This window comes from Dipodomys spectabilis, unplaced genomic scaffold (genome assembly GCF_019054845.1).
Source record: "Dipodomys spectabilis isolate Male_0828 unplaced genomic scaffold, ASM1905484v1 ptg000081l, whole genome shotgun sequence".
Classification (NCBI taxonomy): Eukaryota; Metazoa; Chordata; class Mammalia; order Rodentia; family Heteromyidae; genus Dipodomys; species Dipodomys spectabilis.
Window position 1 is genome coordinate 8,536,013 of NW_024870758.1, and position 24,694 is coordinate 8,560,706.

The following is a 24,694-nucleotide window of genomic DNA, read 5'->3' on the forward strand; positions in this document are numbered from 1 at the left end:
CTTTACAATGTCGGGGTGAGAGGGTGGGAGGATTTGGGGAGGTGGGGAGGGAAGTGATGGTAGGGGGAAAACAAAGGAGAAGGTAACAATGCTTGCTATGAAATGTACTGATGGTGTTAACCTACTCATGTAACTGTAACCCCTCTGTACAACATTTTAAAAATAAATAAATACAACAAAAATAATAAATATTAAAAAAAACAGACATGGATTTGTGGAAGTGGTAGAGCACTATCCTTGAGCAAAAGGGCTCAGGGACAGCACTCAGGCCCTGAGTTTAAGCCCCACAACTGACTCCCCTCAAAATATAATGATGATTTTTTAAATTGTGATTACTTAAAAAAACTTTTTAAATATTCCTATAAATCAATATAATTCTAGCCCATCAAAATGCAACTGCTAGATGAATGGATCAAGAAAATGTGGTATATATACACAATGGATTTTATGCCGCCATCAGAAAGAATGACATTGCCCCATTTGTTAGGAAATGGAAAGACTTGGAAAAAATTATATTAAGTGAAGTAAGCCAGGCCCAAAGAATCATAAGTCCCATGGTTTCCCTTATTTGCAATAACTAGTATATGTCTGAGTCAAGAAGAAATGGTCAGATAAGTTGATGTTAGGGAAATGAACTCTAAGATAAGTATTCAAATGTGTTTTTCTTTCATGCGATTGTCTCTAATATATTTATAAGATGATTTCTTTGTCGCTTTTTATGTCCCTTCCCCACGGTATAACCCCTGCTTTCACTGTATTTGATGTTGGTATAATTTGTGGAGGGGAAGGGAAAAAAACAAATCGTTTAACTAGGGATACATGTGGACCTATTGCAACAATGAGATGTACAAGTCGTTATGTCGAAAATGAACTTTACGGCGCGCAAGTCTTCCGACAGACTTTGTCGCCCCGGGTACCCGTGTAACCGGTTCTCAGACACTTGACCCGAACCTTGTGGATCTCGTGGTTGAGTGCACCTGGGAGCCGAGGCATGCCCGAATAAACCTCTTGCTGATTGCATCCGCACAAGTGGTCTCGTTGTTCCTTGGGGAAGGGTCTCTTCTGATTGAAGGACACCCCAAGTCTTCGGGGGTCTTTCATCTGGGGGCTCGTCCGGGATAGAGACCCCCACCCAGGGACCACCGACCCATTTTCGGGAGGTAAGCTGGCCAGCGTCTATGTGTTGTCCAGGTATTGTCTGTGTACTGTTTAAGTCAATCTGTGTGTGCGCTTGCGAATCTGGTGAGTTCGGCCGTACTCGTCCGTATCTGGCGGGCCCGTGGAGGAGCTGACGAGCTCGTACTCCCGACCGCAACCCCCAGGAGACGTCTTGGGGGTGTCCGGAGCCTGAAACAGTGGCTCGTCCGGAGCCTGAAACAGTGGCTCATCCGGAGCCTGAAACAGTGGCTCATCCGGAGCCTGAAACAGTGGCTCATCCGGAGCCTGAAACAGTGGCTCATCCGGAGCCTGAAACAGTGGCTCATCCGAGGGCCTGAAAAAGTGGCCCATCTGGAACCCGGTCCTTTTGGACGCGTGGTTCATCAGGGAGGCGAGAGATCCGGACTCTCAATAAAGTCTCCATCAGGTTTTGCTTTCAGTTTGTTAGCAAAAGCGCGCCGCGAAGCTAAGTGTTGTCTGTGTTGTTGTCTGTACTGTTTCTGTGTTTGTTAAAATTTTTAGCATGGGGCAACCTGTCGCGACCCCCCTTAGCCTTACTTTACAGCACTGGAAGGACAGCCCGAGCCTAGATTGTCAGGTTTTAGGAACTTGCTTGTTTGTCAATTATGAAATTGCCACTGACCACCTGTGAGTGGCCCCAGTTAGATCTCAGCCTTGGGCCTTGGCTCAGGGGGTCTGAGCGTGGGGGAGAACCTGCCAGTCTGAGGGGACGGCCGCTAGGGATTTTTTTTCCCTTGCCCCAGATGACTGGGAATTCTCCTCCGCCTTGGAAGGCCCCTGGGTCAATGTCTGCAGGAAAAAAAAAAGAAAAAAAAAAAAAAAAAATCCTCCGGAGGTAAATAGGGGGTTTGAGTCCCCTGGTAAGTAAATGGTGGTGAGAAGTTGCCCCATTCACTGAGACTTCATTTTGTCTCTGTGGCCACTTGGTTGTATTGTTAACTTTAGTGTGTGTGTTTTATGTTTTCTGGGGTAGGGAAGTTCTGGGTGAGTGTGGCAGGCTCAATCAGCAGACTCTGGATTCAGCTTGCTGAGTGAGAACAGCACAGAGTTCCAGTAGGGATAAACTGGGGCTCATTAGTCCCCAACTCAGCCTTCAGTTCTTGTCTAGTTCTGTTTTAGAATTGGTACCAGTTTTAAATGTGGATCCTTGGTTTTTGTGTTTATCTGTGTTTTTGTTATTTATTTAAACATCTCTGGGGGAATAAAAGTTCCAGCTGGGCTGGGTCACAGACCCGCTACGCCCACCCTCCCTGTGAGGCATGGAAGGTTACTGGGCTAGTTTGGTTCCCTTCAAGCCTTAGGCTGCATTTTCTCCTTGTGCAGGCTGCTAGCAGGGAGGGTGTAAAAGACTGTGTGTCTGGTTTGGACTTTTTCAACTAGTCCTGACAATGTAAAAATCTGGACAGTTTAGTTTTAGGTGACCCCCTCCCCCAGCCCTCCTCCTACAGAAGGGATTCAAAAGACTAATTAGTGAATCGCCTTGCTAGATAAGCAAGCTCTGGGAAAATAAAGCCCAACAAAGAAATACTGTCTTAAATTTTTGTTTAAGAACTTTAAAAGGTGTACGTACGACTGATTTTGATTTTTGCGCGCTTTAAGATCTGTGTGAGTGCTTTGTGTGTGTCTGTGAACATGTTCAAAGATAAGAATTGTCAGCATGCTGTAACAATTGGGTGAGTTTAAAGTTAAAATTCAAAAGGTTATGAGGTTTGGACATTACCAAAGATTTTAAAAATCTTCACATTGTTTTAAATGGCTTTGTAAAGATTCTTTAACTTGCAAATTAGAAAATCTGGTATTTTAAAAGACTAATGTTTTAAAATGCATGACTGTTTATACTGTAATCAAATTATCTGGCTTAACAAAAATGCATTGGCAGTTTGAGATCTAATTCCCTTGGCTAAAATTTGGAGATAAATATTAAAAATTTAAATGTAAAGGTTAGTTTAACACTGTCAAAGATGTTACCTGTTCTGTCTGTCTAAAACTGTATTTCATTCGAGAACCAAGAGAAGAGACGGGGAAAAACTTAGAAGCCAACAGAAGACCTATCTTTAGGGGTAAGGGGTAAACAAGCAGAAGTACAGTTCAGCTGGCCATGCATGGTGGGACAGGCCCTGGGAAGAGTCCACGCAGGGTGAAAGAGGGTAAGCTGGCACAAACGCAGTTCATCTAACCCTAAAGAGTCAGATTGGGTGTGCCCATTCCATAGAAGGGGCCGAACGGCCCATCTTTGTTCTCTCTTTTCTCTGCAGTCAGACACTGAAAACATGATGGTTAAAATAAGTGATGTGATGACCTGATTAGTATTGCTAAAACTTCCCCTTGGATGTGTTAACATTAAAATTAAAAAGGCCTTAAAAAGAGGGCCAAAAGGTTATTTGTATAATGTGGCTTACTTTCAATTATGTTCTACAATTAGGATGTTTTTAAAAGTTATAAAGGTGTTAAGTCTAGCCTCGTGGTATAATAATGGTGACTGTAATTTTTGGCATTAAGGAAAAATTGTCATTTGAGTTTAAAAATCTTAATGTGTGTCTGCTTTAAAACAAGCAACCAAGAGGCAATGAGTGACACTTGGCCTCAAGATTTCAAGGGATCTTTTCAAAACGCAAATGAAAACTAAAGTATGAAATATTAAAGGTGATTAATAAGAGGCTTTAAAAAAAATTAATTAAAAAATGGATTTTTGGATATAAAGTTTAAATGTAAAATTGTTCTTGACATTGGCCTCAATGTACACAAAGGAAAAATTAAGATTATCAAAAGAATTGCTATTCTAGTTTGCTCTTATAGGTTTTTTTAAGTTTCCAGCAAGCCCAGAGCAAAGCACAGAGTATTCTTACAAGTTTGTCAGATGTAACTTTGACTCTTAATAAGTTTCAGGTAAGAGCATGCTTAAAAGCTACTTCTATGTTGACCACCTTGTTGCTTTTAATTGGAGTAAAGTGGCCTTTCATAAGACGCATTGATCTGCAAACTGGTTCGAAGCCAGCCCGGGCAGACAAAGGTCCCTGTGAGACTGTCACCGCTCTTCAGCCAGCAGAGTACTAGCCCTGGACTGAAGAGTCAGGGGACAGTACTCAAGCGCCAAGCTCAAGACTCATAGTGGCAGAGTACTAGCCCTGGACTGAAGAGTTAGGGGACAGCATTCAAGCCCTGAGTCTGGGACTCAAAGTGGCAGAGTGCTAGCCTTGAGCTGTAGAGCTGAGGGACAGTGCTCAGGCCCTGAGTTCGAGTCCAGCAACCAGCTAAAGGGAAATGCCAATGAGGCATTTATCCCAATGTGGAGAAGACACTCCTGGGACAAAAGCAATGGAGAAGCATCCAGAGGCAGTAAGCCACTGCTTGGATGGCAGAAATGTCAGATCCTAGTGTCATTTGTGCGTGGCCTTTCAAAACTGGTCAGAGCCGGGAGGTCATAGGAAGATAGTTTGGAAGCATGCCTAATGTTCATGACTACCTTGTAAGAGACAGGAACTTGCCAATCCTCTATGATAGTAAAAAGCTAATGTTATAAAATGTGGGGGATAGTTTAAATCTCAACCCCTTTATGTGCCAAAAAGCTCTGATTGGCAGCTCTAATTGAGCTGACACTAGTTACATGAAGTTCATCTGCTCAGGAAAATGTTTGTAAACCTGAGAGAGTGTTTCTATTGATATCTGTCTAAAGGCCTGCAAAGGTAACTTAGGCATCTTAGGCATTGTTGAGATCACATTCCTAAGCCATCTAGGAAGATGCTTTTGCAAACCAGAGTGCTAAACAAGCTACACTGCTGTAGCCGGAGAAAAGGTCTGTGCAGTTGTCAAATGTTAAATATTGCTCTTAATGACATCTAACCCTGATGGCCTCTTTGTAAAATAGGCTAAGGTTATAGGTTCCTGGCTAGGTAAGATCAACGCCCCTGAAGTCAGCTTGAAGAAGTTACAGAAGATGGATCTTCGCCCTTCTACCCCCATTTTAAGATCAAGGGTCCAGAGTCAGTTTTGGAAAAATGAGGCAAAATAGATAAAATAATTCTTTTAAAGGCATAAAAAATAGGGCTAACAGTTGTTGATATGCAAGGTGTGGAGACTGCATCTGTCAGAGATGGTTACAAGACTAAGCCTTCTGAGCCTTCTGTGTCTATTTACAAAAATATCTGGTTAGTAAAAATGTTGTGATTTTGGTAAATTGTCCTGGGCTATTGTTTAAAGATCTTAAAAACCAGCAGGATCAAAGCCTGCCAAGCCTATGCAATGTATCCTTAACCAGTCTGTGTAGGAATTTACAGCCCAGCATGAGGTGTGACAGTCCCTTGGAGCCACTGAGAGATCCTGCTGCTGCTGCTGCTGCATACCCTAATGGTTAAAGTTCAACGACTGCCTGACAGCCACCTGGAAAAACTCCTGCCTAAAGATTCCATCACCTCAGTCTGCTTCCTGGTTGACTGCTGCTAAATCTACGATCTTGTCGGACATTCTTTTGGGTGATATCCAAAAACCCTCTCTTCCCACAGTGAATATTGGGGACAAGGATATCATTGGCTTACTTGTCTTAGGCACTTCAGTGCATAGTGACTGGAAATCCACTCTATGGTCACAGCCTAGTTTGGCTCTGGTATGGTAATAACCTGAGTGTGTTATCAATGGAGGTAATACTCTTAGCCTTAAAATCTAGCAAGCTTCTACATCACAGTGGTGCCTTAAGGCTGTTCTAAGATAAAGGTTCCGCAAGCAAAAGGAAAATTGTGCAGTTTTAAACTACAGCTACAAAGATGCTCAGGGATTGTAAAGAAAGAGGGTGGTAAAAAAAGCCTTGGAAAAGGGATTGTAAAGAAGGTAGTAAAAAAGCCTTAAAAAAAAAAATTGGGAAAAAAATTGATACCCACTTTGGATAAAAAAGGATTTAAAAAGTAAAAATTGTCTTTAAAAAAGACAAACCTCAGAAAGTTTAAGTATGTAGCAAATGGTATGAGTATGTCTTAAAATTGGAGCTTACAAGTACAGCTGGTACAAAGGATCATGGACAAGTCCCCATGGTTCGCTACCCTGTTATCCTCCCTAATGGGACCACTAATACTATTAATGCTAATTCTTACTTTGGGCCCCTGCATCATAAATCGCCTAATACAGTTTGTAAAGGACTGCCTATCGGTCGTACAGGCCCTAGTATTAATCCAACAATATCATCAACTTAAATTAACGGAGGAATCTCCAGTTGAATGAAGGATTTCATTCAGGCAATAAGAAAATGGGGGAATGAAAGACCCCAGACACTTAACCCGAAGCCCCCTATTGAGCCCTTTAAGAAAAACTGCTACCCCTTCTCCTGCATACCTAAGAAAGCAAGCAGGACACAGGCAAGCTATTAAACACTGAATCACCGCCTGCAGACCTCAGCGTGACTGTGATACATGCCTTAAAGCCAGACATTCCTAGAGAATAGCCGACCCACCCGTCCCTTCCTGTAAAACTTAACCCTAATAGCGGGGTAGGGCAGGATGTAGTAAATCACTTGTCAAAATTAGGGAACGAACAGTTTCGGTGCATAACGACCCGCACAGACTTTGTCCGGGCAAGTACCGACACGTCAGCCTTCCCCCAACCCCACCTACCCCATCTGGCTAGCTTAACCTGACCAATCCCCACCCTGAACATAATTTAAAAATAACCAATCATTACCCTGTAACCAAGCATCTCGCTTCTGTAACCTCGCTTCTGCTGCCCATAAAAATAGGGTGCTTTCAGGCACTTGGCGCGCAAGTCTTCCGACAGACTTTGTCGCCCCGGGTACCCGTGTAACCGGTTCTCAGACACTTGACCCGAACCTTGTGGATCTCGTGGTTGAGTGCACCTGGGAGCCGAGGCATGCCCGAATAAACCTCTTGCTGATTGCATCCGCAAAAAAAAAAAAAAAAAAAAAAAAAAAAGAAAATGAACTTTACAACTTTGGTGGGGTGGGGGGGATCTTGTGGGAGGATGGAGGGTATGGGAAGGGATGGGGAAGGGGAAACAAAGGAGGAGGCAACAATGCTTGATAACAAATGTACTCATTATATTGCCCATGTAATTGTAATACCTCTGTACGGTATTTTCACAATAAAAAAATGCAACTGCGTCCTAAGACTAGTTTTTCCATTACTGATTTTCAAGCTATGAAATAATATGAAGTAGTGATTACTATGAATATACTAGAATAGTTGTACTATGCAAAGGAAAGTGATACTGAGGTATATAAAGGATCAATTCAAAGGACATTATGCTCACATATGTAGGAGAGAGATTAAATAATTTGTTAAACGCTATTTGGAAGATGGAGAGAAAGGAAGAATGGTTGTGAGAGTGAAGTTTTCAAAGGGCACTGTATGCCCTTTGAAATATCACACTGGCAATAGCACAGAGAAACTTCCAAATATTCCAAACAAATGATAATTCAAAAATTTTAAAGAGTAACCATAAAGTAACAAGTGTGAAATGTCCAAAACTACAAAATAATTGTATCCATTTTCTTAAAAAATATATCTTCAGGTCATATCCCAGAATTTATTCAACATTATTTCACTAATATATATTTCTAAGATATTCTTTAATTTTTCCTACTCAGGGTACATTTAAATCAGGTTTGGTCTGTGAGAAACTTGAGAATTGTTGCTACAGGAATATGTGAGGATAAAAATGAGAATTTACAGCCTTGATGGGAAGAGATAGAAAAAAAAGATTTACAAAGGCAGATCTAAGAATGCCAAAAATTCATAGCAATCTGGCATCATGTAGTATACTTTAGAAACCTGACAGCATCACTATAATAAGCTCCTGTAATAGCTCATGTTCTCATATCCACCTTAAACAGTAAAAAAAAGAAAGTTTGTTTGTTATAATTTACCGAATGAGAAAGGAGTAAGTCTAAAAAAATCTTCCAACTAGTGCTCACCGAGATTGCTAAAATGATTTCTTTAAAATCACTGAAAGGCATATGGCTTGGTTTGTAATTGCTGCCCTAATCTTTTCACTAGTGCCACTTCTTCTGGTTTCTAGCTACCTCAGAATTCAGCGACTATATGAATAATGGTTAGCAGAATCAGAGCCTTAACTACTAGTGTTCTAGGACTTTGGGAATGGTTTATTGTGGCCCCTTATTGTTGCTAAATATAAAGTGTACCATTTCTGTTTGTGCCAATAATCACTAATGAAAGTCTTCACCTTAAGCTTATATATACAGCAATATGTGTACATATGTGTGCACTTGTATGTTTGCATATATAATGAATTTAATAAAGAAAACAAGGTCAGTGATTGAAATGGCAGAAGAGAAAGGGTCAAACTCTTTTAACAGAGCTAAAAAGAAATTATTGACAACCATTCTTGACCTCCTAAGTATGTACAGTAGAAAGTTATTTATTCAAAATCTATGCACAGATGACCATATAAGATGATGCTAAGCAAAATGAACCCCAAGATATGGACACAATAGGTTTTCTTTGTTGTTGTTTTTAAAATGTACTATTTTTTTTTTCTTTTGTATATTCTTCCTTCTATGGTATATCATTGTTGTCACTGCATTTGATTTGCGTTCCTTGCATCTTGTATATATATTTATCTAATTTGGGGAAGGAAAGGGGAATAACAAACCGCGGAAACAAGGACACAGGATGACCCATTGCAGCAATGATACTCACAAGATACTATGTTGGAAATGAACTTCATAACTTTGGGCAGGGGGAGGAATGGGGACATAAGGGAGGGAAGAGATAGTAGGAGAAAGACTAAGGAGGGGGTAATCCTGCTCCGTAAGAAATGTACTCATTACTCATGTAACTGTAACCTCTCTATACAGCATCTTTACAATTATATAAGAATTAAGAAAATAAAGTTACTTGCCCTTAGTCTGATTTCAACTCAGAAAAGTAAACTTACAATTGCAAACTGATTGTTCAAGGTGTTTAAACAGATATTTAACTGGCCAAAGTTTAACATTCTAGGTGTTAGAAATTATATCTTATTTATAATTAATATATTAACTTTCCAGTTTCATATATATCTTTTCCTGTGAAATCCCTTAGACTGGACACATCTTGAGAGTTTCTTGATAAAATTTACAGGGGTTTGACAAATCACATTCCCAAAGTTGTGATAAATTCAACAACTTAATAAGACCCGATGAGGATCTTGGTAGTCAGCTACTATGTCATCCCAGAAACATCTTCTATGCTATTGGAAAGTTATGTTCTCATTTCCTACTGGAAACATCAACATGATGAGTTTATGTATTTGGAAAGGACTTGTTAGAGGAATTTATTTTAAGCATTATTTAAAGTAAATTCATTTACTACAAATTCATTGTCAAGCATCCACAAAGGAATATTGACTTATTTTGTATTAGATTTTATTGATGTGATATTTCGAGGAAATGTCAAATTTCCTAGCAATTCAAACAGAAAATTTCAAAATATATAAAACTCATTTTATATGCTACTGACAACCTAGACAAATAGATGTGTATGTGTGTGCCTGTATAAATAAGGATATATATATATATATATATATATATATATATATATGCACATCACACATAGTAAAAGGTATGTGTGTGTATATATATGTGTATATGTATATACAGGCATATACATATAAGCACATTTATATATTTATTTAATATATTCCTCATGAATATATGTAAATCATAGTTCTTTGGATATAAATATGGGTACAAATTTTCAGTATAAGGAAATAAGCATTAGAATGCAGTCTAAATATCTGAGTTTCATTTTCACCTTTCCCTTAATTTGTTGGAGCTTTGAACAAGTCAGTAAGTCTCTCTAGAGCTCTGTTTTTTCTTCCATAAAACAAATTTCTCTCTATGTAGCCTATGGTCCATTTCATTTTGACCATCTATGAATCCTATGAGGGCATCAAGTCCATTTTTCTCATTTAGTAGTTAAAAAAATAAGCTAGAGAGATAAAATGACTTTCTTAGGGTCATGCAAGTAATTTGTTTTAAACTGGAAATAAAATCAAGTTTTTGGAACCCAATTTTAGTCCTCAGTTCTTCTACAGGAGATAATGTCATAAAACTCATCAATAATTTTCAGAAGAATAATGAATACTATTAACAAAGAAAAATATGGTCTGGAAAGTCTGGAAAGAATGCGATTTTCTTACTTGAATATATAACAATTTTAAAGAATATTTTTTAAAATATTAAATCAAATAACTAATTATTCATCATCACAAATTTGTATGGGAAAATGATTCTCATCAATTAGAACTAATAACAAACCAACTTTCAGATGCAAGCATCTGAATTGCTTTCATTTCTCTTAAAATCATTTCAATTCAAATGTTCTGGAAATCTGCACAACCTTTCATTTTTACCAGACAAAATTATGAGTTTATTCTTAAGTTTAGCCACAGAACATTTCTTCTCACTTTTCACATTCCTGTCAGGTCAATGAAATTTCAAATGCCATCATTTTTCAGGTAAGAGAATAAGGAAATGCACAAAAAATTTAAACAAAGAATGAAGACTTCATTTTTTTATTAGTAAGTTATAACATACATAAAAATTAACAAAATAGGCTATATAAAATATCCTATTCCACAGAGAAAAATACAAGAAAAAGTTATCCTTTTATACCTCAATTCAGATGTTTTAGATACAACTTTTTATTTTTTTATTTTTATTTTTTTGTCGGGCATGGGGCTTGAACTCTGGGCCTGGGCGCTGTCCCTCAGCTCTTCAGCTCAAGGCGAGCACTCTACCACTTGAGCTACAGCGCCACTTCCGGTTTTCTAGTGGTTTATTGGGGATAGGAGTCTCATGGTCTTTTTCTGCCCGGGCTGGCTTTGAACCGCGATTCTCAGATCTCAGCCTCCTGAGTAGCTAGGATTACATGCGTGAGCCACCGGCGCCCGGCCAAGATACAACTTTTTAATTCCACAGATAAATCTCCTTTCAATATCATTTCAATATTTTCATCAAATTACTTTGTCTTTTTTTCTGACTGACTCAATATGTCCCCACCACTATGAACGTTTTTTAAGTCTCTGTGCACAGTAGAGGAAAATAGGAAACAGCATCCATTAAACTAAAGTTAAATGAAAACCTTTGGGAATAATGTTCCTTCTTTTTTATTTTGTTTAAATATTTTTTATTATCAAGGTAATGTGCAGAGTGGTTACAGTTACATAAGCAATGTAATAAGTCCATTTCTTGTCAAACTTGTCACCCCTTCCCTCATTTTCTCCTGTTTTCCCTCTCCCTCACCCCTCACCCCCAAGTTGCATAGATCATTTTCAACATTTTGTCTTGTGTATATATCGCTGTTGCATTGGTTCTTTGTCTCACCATTCTGTTGTTTCCTGTCCCCTCCCTAATTCAAATAAACAATACTAGGGTACCAAAATCAAATACAGTGACAACAAGGGATATGCCAAATGGAAAGAGTTGGAAAAAATCGTATTAAGTCAAGTAATCCAGACCCAAAGAAATATAGGTCCCATTGTTTACCTTCTTTGTAATAATTGATATATATCTAGTATAATCTTAGCAGATAGCAGAATAGCTCAATAGCATATGTACATATGACCATATAACATGATGCTAAGTGAAATGAACTCCAAGACGTGTACACAAGAAGTTTTCCTTTGTTGTTGTTTTTTAAATGTTCCTTCTTTTTATAGAAGAATGACTTGAATTTGATAAAGTAGATTAATACATTTTATTATCAAAAATTAAGGTATAATTTTATTGAAATTATATCCATCAAAACTTTGCTGGAAAAATATAATCTGGTGAAAAGACCTTATTTTTCAGTGGGCCATTACTTTAGTACATCACTGATACAAACTAGTTACAATAAGCCAATGAAGAAAAATAATTTTCTTTTCACATAACAGTTTACAACATAACAGATACTCTAGTAGGCTCCTCAGGTGTATTGTTAATTTTGCAAAGAGCTTATAAAATTAGTATTTTTTGTATTGTCTCTGTTTTGGAATAGCTTAATACTCAAGTAGTTATGATTGCTAGAGTTTTCAGAAGATATATATGTTGGAGATGATATCTGAAATTAGTTTATCTACCTGTATACAATTTATTCAATCCATAGCAACATTAATTCCAAAGGAGTAATAATCATAAACATTAGTTAAAGATGTTAATTAATCTGGACCCTGATGGCTCACATCTGTAAACTGGAAGTGGCACTGAAGGTTAAGTGGTAGAGCATTTGCCTTGAGCTGAAGAGCTCAGGCCCAGAGTTCACACACACACACACACACACAGAGAGAAAGTTGTTAATTCAGTTGATAGCACATAGAGTTTGATCATTCATGTAGGCCATATTTGAATATTAGCAGTGGGCAGAATTAATTCTTAGAATTAAAGCCCCCAACTCTCTGGCTTATAGTTCAGGAAACCATCTCTCACCAAATTATTTGTCAAAATTTGATTGCAGATTACAATATATTTTCTTCAGTGCATTTAAAGCACAGTTCACATTGAGTTTTAAGATCACCCTTAAAGCATTCCAGTGAACAAAATCGTCCTTGGAGTTCCAGACATAAAGGTAATGAGTTATGAACAGAGACAGTCAATTGTATGTATCACTTTATTGTGCTTCCTTGAAAATTTTCTTGGGCCAAATTTAACTTTATTCATTTTAGCAGGACATATGAAATATGCCTTGTTAAGCTACACATTTTCTATGTTAGTTTAATCAGTTTAGATATAACTCCTTCCTAATGCTGTGGAATCTTCAATGTGTTTTCTCAGGTAATTGCCAGGTTTGGCAGAGGGAGAGCATTGGAAAGAAGATGTGGTAGATTTGCAGGATTTCACTTTTCATAAAGCTCCATTGTTTTGTCATACAACCCTGTTTCCTTGGATAAGCTTTCTGTGGATTTTCCTTTCTTTTCAAGTAGATGTGTATCTAGGGAGCTCAGAAACTATGGCAACCTTGCCCTCAAAGCAAGAAATTGAAAGTACTAATCCTTTAGCTGTCTACCATGGCTAGTCCAATGGTAAAGTGTAAATTGGAACTTTCCTAGGACAAGCTATCATTATCTACCTTGGTGGTTTTGTTGAGAAACATTTCACAAAACTAAGAATGTTAGAAACTGTTTCTGTAGACCTACCAAGGCTCAAATCTCTAGGATAAATTAAAATTTAGCTGATTTATATAATGGAGAAAGTACAAAAATCATCAGAGACAATTATCATTATTAAAATCTTGCAATATTGACTCTTAAAACCAATTTTACAAGAAAAATGTTACCAATTCCATGAAAGGCCAAAATAAAATCTCACTATTCTTTTATAAGTTGTCAAATTGTCCTTCTTCATGAAAAATATCTTTAATTAGAAAATTGAAAACAAATAGATAATGAAATAAATTAGAGGCAATTTATACTTGACACTCTATTAGACCTTTTCTGATTTTTATGAGTTGTGCAGTGTAGTCCGAGGTAACAAACACAGGGAAGAGAGAAAGGCTTTCATTATGTCTTTTCTTTTCTGTTCTATGCTTTCCTTATTTTTATTTTCTAGTCTACCTGTGGCCAATTATCAAAGACCTCCATTTGAAGTTAGTGGATAGCTTTCAAAAACTGAATGTGAAATTGATTGTTGGTGTTACTTTGGATGTGATCTAGTGATATTATATTTGATAGATGCCCTGTCATGCTGAAGAAGTGAGAAGTTTCTTTACTGAGAGTTCTGGTTCTTGACCTGCCTCTGCCCAGTCCTGTTTTTTCCTGTTTCATTGTCTAGCCCTTCATCAGGTGCTTACCTGATGTTGCCCAGAACCTGAAAAGTATCTCAGGTCTCTAATTTTGTTTTGGTCCTAATGCAAACCCTGTCAGTCTATGAGAATCATCCCCCAGACTGCAAAAACTCACCATTTGTTATTTATTGTTTGATCTACAGATAAATTGTCCTAGGCATTTGTCCTGATGTCTATGTTCACAAAAAGAATGTTTTTTAATCAGATCCCTACGTTTATTATTCTTATATTCAACAAAAATTTGGAAAGATTACAACAATATATTTTAAAGCCCTTAATAGAAAGGATTATTTTTGGAAATTTTTAATACTTTAACTTAATATTTTTAATTATCATTAAATAGTTGTACAAAGGAGTTACCATATAACAAAGCAGTTTAGCATATTTGATTCTTAACAACACTCTCCAACTCTTCTCCTTTTCATTTGTCCAACCCTTTCTCCTTAACGCCACCCCATTCTATTCTAGTGTATCTTCCTGGTGTTTGATTTTGCTGAACTTTGATTTTGGCTTTCTAAAAAATTATATTATTTGAGGACTCCATTGAATCTACCACATCTCACATAATAAGTTTTTATAAACTCGCGTACCACCCAATGTATTTATGCATAAGTTTATAAGCTAAATCTAGCTTCCGCATATAAGGGAAATCATGAATCGTTTGTCTTTCTGGATCTGACTTATTCTCTTAGCAGACTTTTTTCAGGTCTTTCCATTTCTTCACAAATGGTAAAATATCATTTTTTTTCTAATGGATGAGTAAAAAATTCATTGTGTATGTATACCAACTTTTCTTTATCAATTTGTACATTGAGAAGTATCTAAGTTACTGCAACATTTATGGTAATTCCAAAATCAGCATGTCAGACACATATTCTGACAGTGTTTCCTTCATTTCTTAATTTTTAGATGCTCTTCAATCCTGTTCCTTAATTATCTGTGTTACGAAGCTATCCCACAGTCTTTATTTGTAAAAGGCTCTCCAAGTTAGCTTTGTGAAGGACCCACGAAATTTCAAACTTCTGAAAATGAAGCAGCATAGAATTCTTAAACTCTGATTTGCTACAAAGCTATATGACTTTGGGCTGATACTCAAAGTCAAACTTAACCTTTCTGAGCTACAATTACTATTAGTTGGTATCCTTAAAACTAATTACAACATTTAACTCATAGTACTGAAGTAACTAGTAAAATACTGAGGAAATTCTTATAAGTGAGGTAAATGAAAAGCTAGAACAAGTAAATGGCTTGTAAGTCACTTTCACAGAATTAGACATAGTATAAATATAAACTAACACTGAAAAGTAGGTGTTGTGCATTGTTCTAAGCATTTTACATGTATTAACATAGCTATGTGCATATGACCAAATAAAATGATGCATATTGAAATAAACTCCAATAACTTGAAACAAGAAGGTTTTTTTAGTGTATTGTGGTCAGTTTTTTTGTTTCTTTTCACCCTTTATTTTCCATGCTGTTTTTTTTTTTATTTCTATACCCTTTGTCTTGTATATAAGTTTATCTGAATTGGGGAAGGGATGAGGAATTACAGAAACAGTGGGACAAAGGATGAATCAATTCAACAGTGAAATTAGAATGAACTGTTTAACTTGAGGAGTAAAGAAGAGTTCGGGGGAAGTGGGAGAAATGAGGGAGGAGTAACACTGTTCAAAAAGAAATGTACTCATTATCTGATTTATATAACTGTAACCCATCTGTACATTACCTTTACAATAAAATTTTAAATTAAAAACTAAAAAAATAAATGAAATTTGATTTTCACAAATTTCCTATGAATTTAAGGAGAAAAAAAATATCACTGGTCTCGACTAACTCTGGTCCTCATTTTTTTCCAATCACTTGTCAGAGAGCTTAGTCAGCTTAGTGGAACTGCTTCAGGGAGCATTCCTACAACATTATCAGTTTAAACATGCAATCTGAGCTTAGAAGCTCCTTAACAATTTTTGAACATGAATTCATTTTATTGTACTGAATATTTCGATGTGCTTTACCTATAATCTACAATCTACAGTTATTAGCTAGTGGAGAATGGAAATTGTCTCCATTAGAGGGCTTTTCATAACTGAGATAGAGACAAGGGATAAGCAGATTTCCTACCAGGGAGCTAGATCTCACTTAGTGAGATCTAGCCTGTATGACTCCTGTTTACATTTAAACCCCCCCCAAAAAAAATCTATGGGCACCAAGCACTCACACCTATAATCTTAGCTATGTAGGAAGCTGAGATCTGCTGATTGCAGTTCAACGCTAGCCCCAGAAGAAAAATCTGTGAGACTCTTATTTCCAATTAGGCACCAGAAAAATAAAAGTGACCTTATGGCTCAAAGTGGTAGAACCCTATCCTTGAGAGAAAAAGCTCAAGGACAGTGTTCAGGCCCAAATTTTAAGCCCTATGAGTGACGCACACACACACACACACACACACACACACACACACACACACACACACAGCCCTAATTATTATTGCTATTATTCGGGTTTTATGAAAGGATTCAGGGAAAAGTTTTCAAGTGAATTTTAATGTAAGCTAGTCAAATTGATGTATGCTGATTGAGTACACTAAAATTAATTATGCTACATTGTGTTAACATTTAGAGATTATTGTTTTAAGTATTGGTTACTTCCGTGAAAGGAAAGATTCTTTTCTACCTATAAATCAACAGGATTGATGTAAACTAGTGCTTATCCAAAGAATAGAGAAGTATTAATGGGTAGAATGAAAGTAGGGATGGGAGGAAAATAAGGTTGGTGAGGAGAATGTGAGGAGAGAGCTACATAGATGGTCAAGACATGATAGAAGCAGCCAAACATCCATGCAGAAATCAGTTTACCTTGATATCATCTCTTGGTTTTATCCCCTGATTGGAAGTTTGAAGGCACAAAGTTATTCACCATATTAATACTTTGACTCATACATTGATAGCTATTTGTACTTTGGAAGATCATTTCTATCCCTTTGTATATATTAACCCTCCTACCTCATTAATTTAGACAATAATTTAGATAATAATTAGAACCTCATAAAGATATTTGAAAAGATTTTGTACATACTGTAGAGTGCATATTGACTAGTTTTTACTGTGATTAATATGGAACATAGACTTGAGAAAAGATTAATTATTAATTAACCTTGAGAGAAAATTAACTATTCATTTTTCCAATTAAAGTAAACATTATTTGCAGAAGGAACCATCTATATTTACCAGATAATTCAATCAGGGCATTTTTTGAATATTACATAAAAATATAAATAATGTAATTTCTATAATTTCTCATGAAAAAAGATGGCAAAATGGAGGAGAATAAACCAATGCCTCCATGGAACTTAAATTACATTATTAGAAATAAGCATTGAGATCCAACTCTTTCAAGTTAAGAACTAAATTTACTTTTTCTCTTTCTGGCTGGAAAACTTTGGGATGCTAAGTAGAAGCAAATATCACAACCAAAATATAGAATAAAAATTGAATCACTTTTGCCTGTCTTTTGTTAAAAATAATTGAAAAAAAATAATTGCATGGGTGAGTGCTGGTGCCTCATGCCTGTAATCCTAGCTACCTAGGAGGCTGAGATCTGAGAACCACAGTTCAAAGCCAGCCCAGGCAGAAATGTCTGAGAGACTCTTATTTCCAATTAACTAACAGAAAACTGAAGTGGCGCTTTAGCTTAAGTGGTAGAGTACTAGTCTTGAGCTGAAGAGCTGAGGGACAGCACCTAGGCCCAGAGTTCAAGCCCCAGGACTGAGTATATATATATATATATATATATATATACACACATATATATGTATATATATATACATATATATACATATATGTATATATATATACATATATATACATATATGTATATATATATACATATATATACATATATATACAAATATATGTATATATATACATATATGACTATATATATACATATATACGTATATATGTATATACATATATATATATATATATATATATATATATATGGGGGGTGTACACATGCACTCACATGCGCACACACACACACACACACACACACACATACACACCTGTTCTAGGCTTTGAATTAAGAACCTGTACTCTATTCTCTGTTCCTTTTTATTTTCCTTAGGCGGAGAGCTCTTCCACTTGAGCCACAGCTCCAGTTCCCACTCTTTGGTGATTAATCAGAAATAAGTCTCATGGACTTTCCTTCCAGGCTAACTTTGAACCACAATCCCCAGACCTGAGCATCCTGAGTAGATAGGAAATAGGTGTGGGCTACTAATACCCAGGTCCTGGTTGTTTCTTTTTATTATTTTTAAAAGTTACAAAAATTCAACTTATTAATTTATGTGTACAATGTATCTTGATTAATGTCATCCATTCCAGCTTTCTCCCCTCTTCTTTCCTAGTTCAGTCTAATTGACTTAAAGTGATAATCTTTTTATTATTATTATTACTGTCATTATCATTATTAACATTGAACTCAGGGTCTTGCACACTTCTTTAGGTTCTTCACTCAAGGCCGGTGTTCTATCACCTGGATAATTAGGGATAAAAGTTTCCCATCAATTTTAGCCTGGGCTGGCTTTAAACTGCAATTCCTAGTTTTCAGCCTCCTATGATCATAGGTGTGAGCCATCATCACCTATTCACTTTATTAAAAATATATCATAAACATTTTTATTCTTAGTGAATTTTTGTAACTATTTTATTTCTCACCATATTCATTATTTTTATGATTAACAATTTTAATTAATGTTATGGCGACTTTTCACTTAAAAACCAAAAGATGTATCTTTTTCCACTTGGGGTAGTGATATATTTTCCTTTCTCTGTAAGTAAAATAAAGGTATTGATGATGCAATAGTAATATTAGAGTTTGTAGATGGAAGTGACTAAGCTCATTAGCATTTGATTATATTTAAGAAAGATCCTGATACTCTCAAAGGTCCTTTCCATTTGAATAGTCCAAGGATTTCAGAATATTAACATAATATAGATTGGAAAACAAGGAAAAGATGTTTCCTGTGGCTGGACCTTTGGTGGTAAAATTTAAGACCTTTGCTAATTCTCCTTGCAATTATAACAAGGATGAATTAGATTGTGGTTCTTAAAGTGTAAGGTCAGTGCCCATCACATTAGCATCGCTAAGAACAGAATTTGTTAGAAATGCAAATTCTGGGTCTTGTCCAGACCTGAGAGACTATGTGTAGTGAGATTCAAAGCTTTGTATGCCAGATATCTCCTTGTGATTCACATGCTTTCTGCAGTTTGAGAACTAAAATTACAGTCATAGATTTACTAAAAATGTATTCTTATACTTTTAAATCAAATGAAAATAATCTTGAAAATTGGAACAAGAAATGAACATACACGTTTAGAAAACAAAGAAAAGGAAATTTTGCTTTGAAATGAGTTTCTGTTTCAGGAGAGGATCTATCATCAGCAAGGACTTAATTGAACCCATCAGGCACTTTACTTTTTGGGGATTTTTGTTGTTGTTGTTGTTTTGGAAAAGAGCTACATGCAAAAACAGATTAACAGACACATAAATTTACTACAATCCCTGAAACAAAATACTCATTAGTGTCTGACTCTAAATGCTGTGGACCATGTAATAAAAATACTTGCAAAGGTATTTGTGCACCTAGGGTGCTTCTCTGAAACCTCCCAGTACACTACATCTATCAGCTTTCATCACTGACAAATTACCTGAAGTAGGATACATATGAAGAAATGATGTGATTTCAGCCCACTGTTTTAGAAGTGCAAAGCAAAAATGAAACTGACATTGGCTCTGCAATCTTGGATGCTTGTGCAGTAATGAGTGTTTACGTAAAAGAAACTAAGGCTTGTGAGGAATACTGTCATACCTTTTGTGAGCAGGCTTCCAATGTACCTAAAAGCCTTTTTCCTCTGTCTTACCTTCCCAGTGTCCACAGTCTTAACACCACATCACTATGAAAATGAAGTCCTTCAGGGACAAACCAGATTCAAACCATAACATGTATAGTAACTGATAAGGCGGATGGCTAATCTAGAGTTACTATTAATTGAACCAAAAATGAACAGAACAAAAATGCATTTTCCTTAGTAGAATTCAGAGTTGACACATACTCAGTGTGAACTGACAGAAGAAATAAGAGGCCATGAGAGACAAAGGTGAGGTAGCTATCTATACTCAAAGCTATACTATAAAGAGGCGTCTGTGGAAGTGAGTAGTGCAATATGGAGAAGAAATAAGAAAGAAGAAGGAATGACAGAATTGTTTTTGCCCTTAATTAATTCTATTTCTATTTGTAATTTTTCTGCTGAGGTTTTCTGTGATAATACAATATCCACCCAGTAAATTATTTTTGTCCATGTTGGACATATCGAAGTGCTTCCTGTTACTCTAAGTATGATCCTTATTATTAGTGCTTATTAATTAATATAAACAATAATCCAAAGATCTACTGAGAGCAGTAGATAAGAGTTAGTACTTGAATATAAAAACTTTTCCCTACTAGAAATCTCACCACATAAAAAGGATATGGAACCAACCCAGACACCCTCAGTAGATGAATGGATCAAAAAAATGTGGTATATGGGGCTGGGAAGGTGGCTCAGTGGTAGAGTGCTTGCCTTGCATGCCTGAGCCCTGGGTTCGATTCCTCAGCACCACATAAACAAAAAAGAAAAAAGGCGGAAGTGGCTCTGTGGCTCAAGTGGTAGAGTTTTAGCTTTGAGCTGAAGAGCTGAGGGACAGGGCCCAGGCCCAGAGTTCAGGCCCCACTACCGGACCCCCCCCAAAAAAAAATAAAAAAAAAGAAAATGTGGTATATATACACAATGGAATTCTATACCTCCATCAGAAAAATGACATTGCCACATTTGTTAGGAAATGTTAAGACTTGGAAACAATAATATTAAGTGAAGTAAGCCAGGCCCAAAGAAACATAGGTCCCATGGTTTCCCTCATTTGCAATAACTAGTATATGTCTGAGACAAGCAGAAAAGGTCAGATAAGTTGATGTTAGGTAAAATGAACCCAAAGATAAGGATTCAAAAGGTTTTTTTTTCTTGCGATTGTTTCTAAAATATTTATAAGATGATTTTTTTGTTGCTTTGTATGTCCCTCCCCCATGGTATAACCCTTGCTTTCACTGTATTTGATGTTGGTATAATTTGTGGAGGGAACAGGGGAAAACAAATTGTTTAAATAAGGATACAGGTGGACCCATTGCAACAATGAGATATACAAATTGTTATGTCAAAAAACAAACTTTACAACTTTGGCAGGGGGGGTGGGAGATGGGAAGGGATAGGAAGGGGAAACAAAGGAGGAAACAATGCTTGATAAGAAATGTACTCATTATCATGCTCATGTAATTGTAACCCCTCTGTATGGTATTTTCACAATAAACATTTTTTAATAAAATAAAAAATAATAAGAAAGGAACAGAAAAAAAAGTTGTAGTATGTAGCCTTTAAATTGATTTCCCTTTATTAACTGAAGGGAAAAGAACCTAGGAATGTAAATTTACAGAACCTAGGAATGTAAATTTACAGACAAACTAGCAAAAATGGAGATTCACATTAATCGAAGTCAAAAAGTCACGACAATCTTTCAGAGGATGTGTGCCATGCAGCAAGAGTAAAGAAAAGATGATGGGAGACAATAAAGCCAGAATAGTGTAACTCTGAGGACTGGACCTATGCTGAGCCTACTACATGCCAGGACCGAAGGAAAGAGGAGGAAAGACTGCCCTGAAGTACATAGCAGGCACTGGGCCAGATACTGGTAAATCACTGAATATATTCCTGGACAAGCCTGACTCCAGTGAATAGGCAGGCAATATTTGACATGCCGATAGAACTGAAGTCCATTTATCTTCAGTAAGCAGCTCTACATCTTGCCCTGTACTTGTTCTTCATAGTTAGAAGAGTGGAAAATTGAAAACTCATCTGGGAATAGGGAAAAGAAGCTGCAATGCTTAGCACCCTTGTGGTGATGATGTAGGTGCCAGCTTCTCATTTTTCCAAGCAGAACATAGAGCAAAAGTAGCTGGAACCTTGAACACCCATGCATATTTAGTACTGTGAAACTAGGGCCCACCATTTTGTAGGTGTTTTCTTCCCAAGAAAGTTAAGTATTTCTAATTCATTTATGAAGGTTAGTTTGGAGATTTTTTTTAACACTTAAAAGTGGAGCTATGTTTATGGAATTTACATCCTATTTCCTTTGTCCTTTTTATAAATGAATAAACACAATGCCCCATGTTTACATAGGTATACAGCTAGCTTGAGGTAGTCATTGGGTATCTCCACCATTGCTCCTCAGCATACAACCCTTAGTGTTAACCTTATAAATGAGCAAAGTTATGACTAATTAAGTATCTTGGGTTTCCAGAAAAAAAGAGAAAACAAACAAACAAACAACCCCCCCCAAAAAACCTGTGTTCAAGCATGAAAGATCAGTTGTGTGCATTCCATGGTAGAGTTCCTAAAAGTCAGAGAGGAACCTTAGCTAAAGACAAACTTTCAAATTAAATCCACAACACCTAAAACTTTCTTTCAGTGTTTACATATTCCATTTCCCAATTAATATATGAAGTTTTCTCCTAAGACTGTTTATATAGTATCATGACTGTCGAATTTTACTCTGGTTTGTGAGATTAAGGGGAATCCCCCTTTTTAGATCTGCCAGTGTTTGGTAGGGACAGCTCACAGAAACTGCAGATATCTGTATTTCTAAAGTGTGTATTCAATACAGCTAAGCCTCTTCTGTATCTACTAGCCCTATTATAAGATAGATTTTTTTTCCATTTGCCAGACCAATTTCTTTATCAACTCTTACATAGAACTTTCAGCTCTTTCCTCTTTTTCCTTTCCTGTTCTGATGATCAATGTATTCTTAGGTCCCCTGACCAAAGGTTGGGCAATAACCCTTAAGACTAGCTGTATAGAGACTCAGTACTCCCAGAGAGCTACAGCTTAAGAGTACTGGATTGAGAGAAAAGATTATACATAGTCAAATAGCATTTGAAATACAGGGTAGGCTCAAAGGAAATTACAATCTTATTGATAAGCCAACCGGAAATTTTGGCTTTGCTGACAATATGGCAATATCTATTCAGAGTTTTTAGCATCATAACAATTATCCCTTTACTATTTCTCTTTCTAAATAGGCAATTTCATGCACAGTATGATAACGTGTACTCTGATATCTTCTGTTTTTTATAGTTTTTGCTTGAACTAAAAGCTGTAACATTTTATCGCTGTGATATATTAACTCTTGGCAAATTACAACTAAGAGAAGTTATACATAATTTCATGAATATTTTTCTCATCTTCTTAGAATCTATAGAATTCAGAGTTTAGTGAGATCTATTTAAAAATATCTGTAAAATGAGCAATATATTCTGAGTGACAAAGTAAAATAAGTCAGAGTGAACAAAAGGAGAAAAGTATTGTTTCAAATTTTCTTATTATGTAATTACAATAGTGATGTTCAATATAGGTGACAGACAACTTTAGTAAAGTTCACACTACAATCAAGCATCAAATATATCTCTACAGAATCTTACCAGAGTGATTATTTATTTTATATTTTACCCTTTTTATGTTCCTAGATTTTTATTGGAATTCACATCATATTTTTCTACAATTGTATACAATATTTTCACAGATTTTATTGTAAAATTATGGCTTCATTCTCTCTTTCCTTTCACCCTTTCTGCCTTCATTTTTTTTCTCCCTTTCTTCCTCCTTCCCTATCCCTCCCCATTTCCTCTATTTTCTTACTTTATTTACCTGGCCCTTAACTTTGAGTCAAGTAATTCTTCCAAAAGTCCTCATTGTTTCCTAAATCAGTTAGAAACTGATATCTAGGTGCTTGTCATTTTCTTTGCTATTTAGTCAAAAGATTTCATTATAGACATTCAATAATATATCATTTAAAAATCATTACTGCAAACTCCCAACTGTCAACATAAACTGTAGTCTCAGTGAGGGTGATGTTGATTCATGCTTGGAATTCTACTTACACAAGAGGCTGAGATCTGAGGATTGGCGCTCAAAGTCACCATAAGTGGAAAACTCTATGAGAGGTTTTTGTTTGTTGGTTTGTTTGTTTTTTCTCTAGGTAACAGACAAATACCACACCAGAGGTGTGGCTCCAGTGGTAGAGCACAAGCCCTGAAGAAAAAGAGTGAATTGATCACACGGGACCCTAAATGAGCATTCAAATAAACAATCAAATCAATCAAATGTACGACCTGTGTGTCTTTAGATACTAATTTTAGGTGGATTCCAAGAGATTCAAAATGTACTTAGCTCAAGAATTTAAGCAAAGCACGGGTGGCTCTCATTTTTAAACCTAGCTATTCAAGAGGCTGAGATCTGAGGATCAGGTTGCAAAGCCAGCCCAGGCTCAAAGTCCCTGTGAGACTTAAAAACCACTCACAAACCAGAAATGGTGCTATGGTTCAAATGGTAAAGTGCTAGCCTTGAGCAAAAGAGCTCAGAGACAGTGCCTAGGCCCTGAGTTCAAGCCTTGTGACCACCACCAACCACAACAAGAACAAAAAAAGAATTTAGCTAGCATTTCAGTTGCCTAACTATACATGTTTGCCCATGCTAGCCCAGTAAGAGTTTTAATTTTAAAAGTTTATTTCCAACCCCCCCCCCCCCCCCCCGCCACCTTTTCCACTGTACTTTATCAAAATCCAGCAGAAAGTTTGAAGTAATTTCAATGACTGGTTGGGAGTTACT

General features: G+C 36.5%; 1 long non-coding RNA gene across 1 annotated transcript in view; it reads left to right on the top strand.

Annotated features, from left to right (window-relative positions):
- Positions 1-1,054: 1,054 nt before the first annotated feature.
- Positions 1,055-24,694, top strand: part of LOC122110836 — a 28,871-nt gene continuing 5,231 nt past the window's right edge. The window contains exons 1-2 of the long non-coding RNA XR_006147919.1: positions 1,055-1,160; positions 24,564-24,567. This is a non-coding gene — a long non-coding RNA (uncharacterized LOC122110836). The remainder of the gene's footprint in view (positions 1,161-24,563; positions 24,568-24,694) is intronic.